This window comes from Oryzias latipes, chromosome 1 (genome assembly GCF_002234675.1).
Source record: "Oryzias latipes chromosome 1, ASM223467v1".
Lineage (NCBI taxonomy): Eukaryota > Metazoa > Chordata > Actinopteri > Beloniformes > Adrianichthyidae > Oryzias > Oryzias latipes.
The window spans coordinates 20,010,959-20,016,962 of NC_019859.2; the positions used below are offsets into that span (position 1 = coordinate 20,010,959).

The 6,004-nt window shown below is 41.9% G+C and overlaps 1 long non-coding RNA gene across 1 annotated transcript; it reads left to right on the plus strand.

Annotated features, from left to right (window-relative positions):
- Positions 1 to 209: 209 nt before the first annotated feature.
- LOC111947137 lies at positions 210 to 551 on the plus strand. Its single transcript, XR_002872956.1, has 2 exons — positions 210 to 316; positions 395 to 551. It is a non-coding gene; the product is annotated as an uncharacterized LOC111947137 (long non-coding RNA).
- Positions 552 to 6,004: the final 5,453 nt, after the last annotated feature.

Sequence of the window (6,004 nt, forward strand, 5' to 3'; positions counted from 1 at the left end):
TCTTTGCGCTGTTATGTATTGTGATTTTAGTGCATTTAATGCATTTTCCTGTTTAGTGAAGCACTTTGAATTACTTTCTGTACGAATTGTAATATACAAATAAACTTGCCTTGCCGTCCTGCCACAGCACCTGCTGCCAGATCTGCAGTTCCTGTTCGAGGGCTCCTGTCATGGTGGCCTGACAGTCTCTCTCCCCCTCCCCCGCTGATTCTGCCTTGGATCAAGACCAGCTGTTTCCACTTACCTCTTCATTACTGCTGCCTTCTTAAGGAGCTCATGGATCTTCAGCCGACGCCAGATCGTTGTTCCTCCAACGGTGCTTAGTCTGGCCAAGTCACGCTCCTGTATGTTGTCATGCTCCATGTCACTAATTATTCCTCTCGCTCTGCCTCAGGAAAATCCTGCTCTGGAACTCACCTGGTCGCGATCCTCTGGTCTCTCGTGCTTCGCTCCTGGACCCGCTCTGCAAGACTCCTCCAGCCAGCCGTCGCTCCTCACCCTGGGAAAAACGCCACCACTCACGTTCTGCCAAATTAAACCTCCTAAACTTACCTCTTAGTCTGAGTCTTCTTCCGGGTTTCAGCGTTTGGGTCACTCTGTTTTCATGCCTCATCATGACACTCCGAGCCCACTCAGGCAGCAGTTTCCGTAGTACATGAACATAGTATATTGGACTGGAGATATAGTAGAAGTTCTCAACTTTGAAGTTGAGTTTAAAGTGATCTTGATATATAAATATATGTTTATATATAAATATATCTTTTGGAGCTTGTCACCTCAAAAGTAGCTCACATGCCAAAAATGTGTGGGGAATCCTGCAATTGTGCAATAACACGCACGCACGCACGCACGCACGCACGAACGCACGCACGCACCATATAGCATCTATAAAATGTGTCCTGTACTTTGGCCACTAACTCACACTCTTATTTTGCAATTTAATAAAGTGAGACCCACAGATTCTGGTCTTCTAAAAAAAGTTTGGTTGTTTCAGATTTTAAAAATTAAGAAAAACCGTTTTCCCTGCTTAACGTATTTTTTACATTTTGCAAAATAGAAACTAAATGTTTCACACATTAAATATTGCATAAGTATTCACTTTTGAATGAGCAATTTCCATGGCATTAACAATGGATTTTTGTCCTCTAAAACAAAATAATGCTTCAGCATGAAGACCATATGCTTTATTTGTATGACCAAGACCAAAACACTGTGGAGTGACTCATGGTATAAACAGTGAGATTGATGGAATAGATTAGCAAACTAAAGTGACTAATCTCCCACAGAAGCAGGATTTGTCTCAATCAAAAACGGTGTGGGGGTGAGATCATGTGCTTAATGGTGATCATCAGAGTATGAACTAGTGCCTAAATACCGGCTGGAAACAGGCAATACTCCCCATAATCACTGGCCATAAATTTGCAACAGCTCCAATGTATGCAGTAGGAAATGTTAATCCTCTAGTCTCAAGACAAGAATAACTAAATTGTTGTATTTCAAAAACAGAAAGGACAAATAATTGAGTTAGAATCTCAAATATACATATTATATGGAAAATGAAAGTACATATGCTCAATCCTGAAGATTTACAAATGAGAACTGATCTGTCTTAAGAATTATAATCAAATCGTACAGATGACTAAAATGAAAAATCTTATCAAAGAGACTATTAAAGGCAGAAAAAGAAAGCAACGTTGAACCCAAGGCTATGCTCACACAGCACTTAGCAACCTCGTTTTGGGCTACCACATTCAAAACTCTCGCATTCTCACATTGCCACGCAAGTTTCTATGACCTTCATAGGGCTCTATGGACTGTCCAAAACGAGATGGAGCATGTGTTGAAAGTTAAAAAATGTTGAACTTTGTCCAATCAGGGACTCAGATTTGGTAGTGATGTATGGATGGTGTCAGTTTTCATTGATGGAAGTACCAACCGTTTGTAAATTGATCCTGAAGGAGAAATTAACAATTGCGGTTTTTGCCTGGCTAGATTCATATGACGCCAAGTCTTTCATATATTGTAATAGAGCCGTGAAAAAAAAAGCCCTGGTGCAAGATTCACTATATCTGGACCACTTTGACATTTCACAGCAAGTCTCTTCCACCTGTGGGTGGTGGGCATGAGGTAGTATTGGCTATCAATAATCCAGTGTGAACATCATGGGATAAATGCACGTTCACGAATGCGCTTTAGCATGTTCTTGAATGTGCATCACATGTGTGAACGCTGCTTAAGACTTAAAACTCTTGAGTTAAGTTAGCTGTTCAAGTTTCTAACAGTGAGTATAAAATATATGCAAATGGCTTCAGTTGAATTTGCATAAAGGCCTCCACTGTTTTTCCAGGAAGGCAGACGCAGTTCCACACCACCACACTGCCTTCACCACAGGATGTTACTTCACTGATGCCGCTTTCAGCAAAGCCGTCTGTCTGTTCCACTGTCGGATCATAGTCACAACCTGGGCTCCTGTTTATGTACACACAGCACATTCTAAAGTATTCTGCCCATACCACAAACGCATGTTCCTTGGCACCATTGAAACTATTTACATGTCTGGAGTCTACATGTGTAAAAAATGGAATCTAATAGGTGCATCATCATAAACTGTTTGTAAAACTTCCAATGTTCTTACATGCCACTACCTTTGCTCTCCTTTTTCAATTGCATCAGTTATGTACAACTAGTGTCTGTGGTATGAGGGCAACAAACTAAAACTTGATTATGAACACAATCAAGTTACAGTTTGAAACTGGGTATTGTAGTTACTAAAACCTGTAATGCTGTGTATCCCATAGAAAAACAACGTTCTATTTATGAGATAAACACATGCAGGTAAACTCTACTAAAACTCCAGGAGCTAATAACTGAACTTTATAATAAGGTGTTCTGATTGCATACAGGTACATATTTTATATTTGTGCATTTATATAAAAAAATCTTTTATAAATGAGGAGCATAGGCAAAACGAATATGGCTGAACCCAAAGATGTGCTACCAAGTGGTTTTACTTATCCATTTTCCATTTTCTTCCTCACACCTTATTTACCATCCCACTGCTCTAATTTGCATTGTAATGATTAGGCCGTATGCATGCAAAACAGTTTTAAAAAAGCGGTTTAATAGTCTAAAATATATTCATGAGATTCCCAGGAAATTGTGCAAACCTGTAAGGTTTGGAAAATGGTTGGGGAGAAAAAGTAAAGCGACTGCAAAGTCTCCCACAGCTCTTTCCCCTCCTTTGTTGATAAAAGAAAGGACCAATGATGGTAGAACCTGCTGTTATGTTTATAAATTAGGCAGACCCATGTCTTAGTTGATGCATAGAGAAAATGGTGTCAGTCTACACTGTTTGCATACGTAGCCTACTCATAAACCAGGTTAATTTAGGTTAAGTGACGTTAAACATTTAGTAGTTATTTATTTTTGTGGGTGTGTGGGGTTCCATTTTTTCCTTTTTTCAGTCAAAATCAACAAATCAATGTTGTTTTCTAGGACATCGTTTCAGCAGAGCATCAGTGGTTCATCAGAAATTCGCCTCTGAGTCAGTGATGTGCGGTCAGGAGAGGCAAGTGAGGCAGCTGTCATAATCGTGATAAAATAGAAAAAGGTAAATTAAGTAAATATTGTTTTCCACTTATCTGTGTTAAATATACATTTTCAGTCAACTCAACATGTTTTCCACAGTTTCTGAGGTTAAAATCGCCGAATTTGAGTGTTGCACAATCACAGATGGAGCGGAAACTCCTGGTGAGGCTCTGAAGCGCTGCGCCTCATGTGTGACGGCAGGGCTCAATGTTAACAGAGACGTGCGCTGAAAACACTGCTGTAGGCCCGCAGAAAAGGCTTTAGGTGAGGCAAGCCCCACCAGCAGGGGGCAGACGCGAGCTGACAGCTGCTTTATAGTTATACTGGTGCCATAGAAAAAGACTGAGGACGTCTTTCTCCATTGAGAGAGAGAAACTCATATAAACTAAAGGAAAATAAGGAAGACTTTTCCAACAGATCATAGAGATTTTTGTGGAGAAGGATTGGAGCATGGACTCAAAAAGTAAGGCCAAATAAGGGGGCGGCGCTTTCTGGCTCCTCTCTCTCTGTGTGGGGTGGGTGGTGCTGGGCCTGGGGTGTCGGCGCTTAGGTGGGTGGGACCCCTGGGCTGGGGGGGGGACCTGGGCCCTATGCTTGGGGGGGGCTGGGGGAAGGCTGTTTGACCACCGGGGGACAGTCTACCAGCTGTCCCCAATTTACCCCCTTCCTCATATAATCTCATAATAGGGTGAGGGGGTGGGGGGTTTAGCCTGCGATGCACCTTGGGGGGGAACTACTCTGCAGTGGTCCCCCTCCCATGGTTGCCGTATGGAGTGGGCCCCCACTCTCTCGGTTTTATTTGCACCTTAGACATGTAGGGCCCTTGGTGGGGGGGGGGGGGGGGGGGGGTGCTTGGACATCACTGCCAGTAAGCAGCAGATGTCCTCTTAGCGCCATACCCGCCAATTTTAACCGCACCCCAGACATTTAGGGCCCCTTGGTGGGGAGGGTGATGGGACATCACTGTGAGTCATCAGGAGATGTCCCTTCAGTGCTCTGCCCGCCAATTTTAACTGCACCCCCTTAGTACACACACCCTTTACCCCTCAAAATATACATTCCAACATAAACACACACACATGCACACACACACCCTCAAAAACACACACAGGCATTTCGCAAGGAAGGTGGGAGCTTGGACAATCTGTCCCCTACCCCTCTCCCTGCTTATTTTCACAGTCCACCATCCATTTTAGAAGAAAATAAACACTCACTTGAGCACAGGTGTTAGATCACCTTTGCACTAATAGTTTGTGTGATTGATTGAATAAAATATTTCACACTAGTTGGTTTGAAGGCATAAGTGTGCATGTGTGAACACTATCTGTATTGTGTACATGTTGATGTGGACATTTTTGCAGCTAGCAGGTGTGTTGATAACATTTGATTGTGTGTGTGTGGACAGGCCCCGCCCTTTGAGATTTGTATTACATCTGAACCTTACCGTAATGATAAACATCCAGTGGCTTGTTGCTTTATGCTGCTTCATGGTTTTATCCCCTCCCCCCTCCTATAATCACCCTCCTATCCCCCCCTAACATCCCTCTCTCTTCTTCCCTGCTTTCCTTTTCCGTCCGGTCCAACACAAAAGATTTTCAAAAACAATTAAAATGAATAAAGTTTGGCCTCGATTACAAAAGGGGTTTATTCAGACATACCTCTGGTTTGTCAGAAGATTCATAACCCCTTTTGTTAAAGTAAAATATGTCCAACACAAGAGGCCTTCAGCTATCATCTGTCTGCCTACCTGTTGGACAGGACAAGTAAAAAAAAAAAAAGGAAGGCCAAACATGTTTTTCAATGTTTGTTTTTTAAAAATAACATTGGAGTAAGTTGGTAAAAATGTAAGTAAAATCATTTATTTTATTTTTTATGATCATTTTTACAGACAATATTTAGTAATACTGATTAAAGCACCAGAATTTGAAGTTGGAAAAATACCAGAAATAGTTACTGAGGGTCAAATGTGTGCTGAACACATCTGTACTATACTTTAATTTGTTTACAGTACATATGAATAATTTATACACAATAGGAGTGTTCTATCCATGTCTGTAAAAGAAATATTCTCTGTAGGACAAATATTTTCTTGTGTGTATTTTATAAGCTGTTAGCTGCTGTTGGATAAATGGTGAAATATTTAGTTCTTTCAATTGTAAATCTGACTCCAGAGGATTCAGTGCCTCACCAGCCATTAACCTCACCGCACGTCACTGCTCTGAGTTGTGGGTAGCACTGTTGGCACAGAGCAAGCCTCCCCCTAGTTCCCCTTTCCGTTGATGAAAGCTCTTTGTTTACATGCTCTCCCACTGGCTTACAGCCCCTCATAACCCCAAATCTAACATTACCGATGAAACAAAAATGTTGAGCAATACTGGAGCTATCCAGCCGTACAGTTCTAAACCAGATGCCAGCT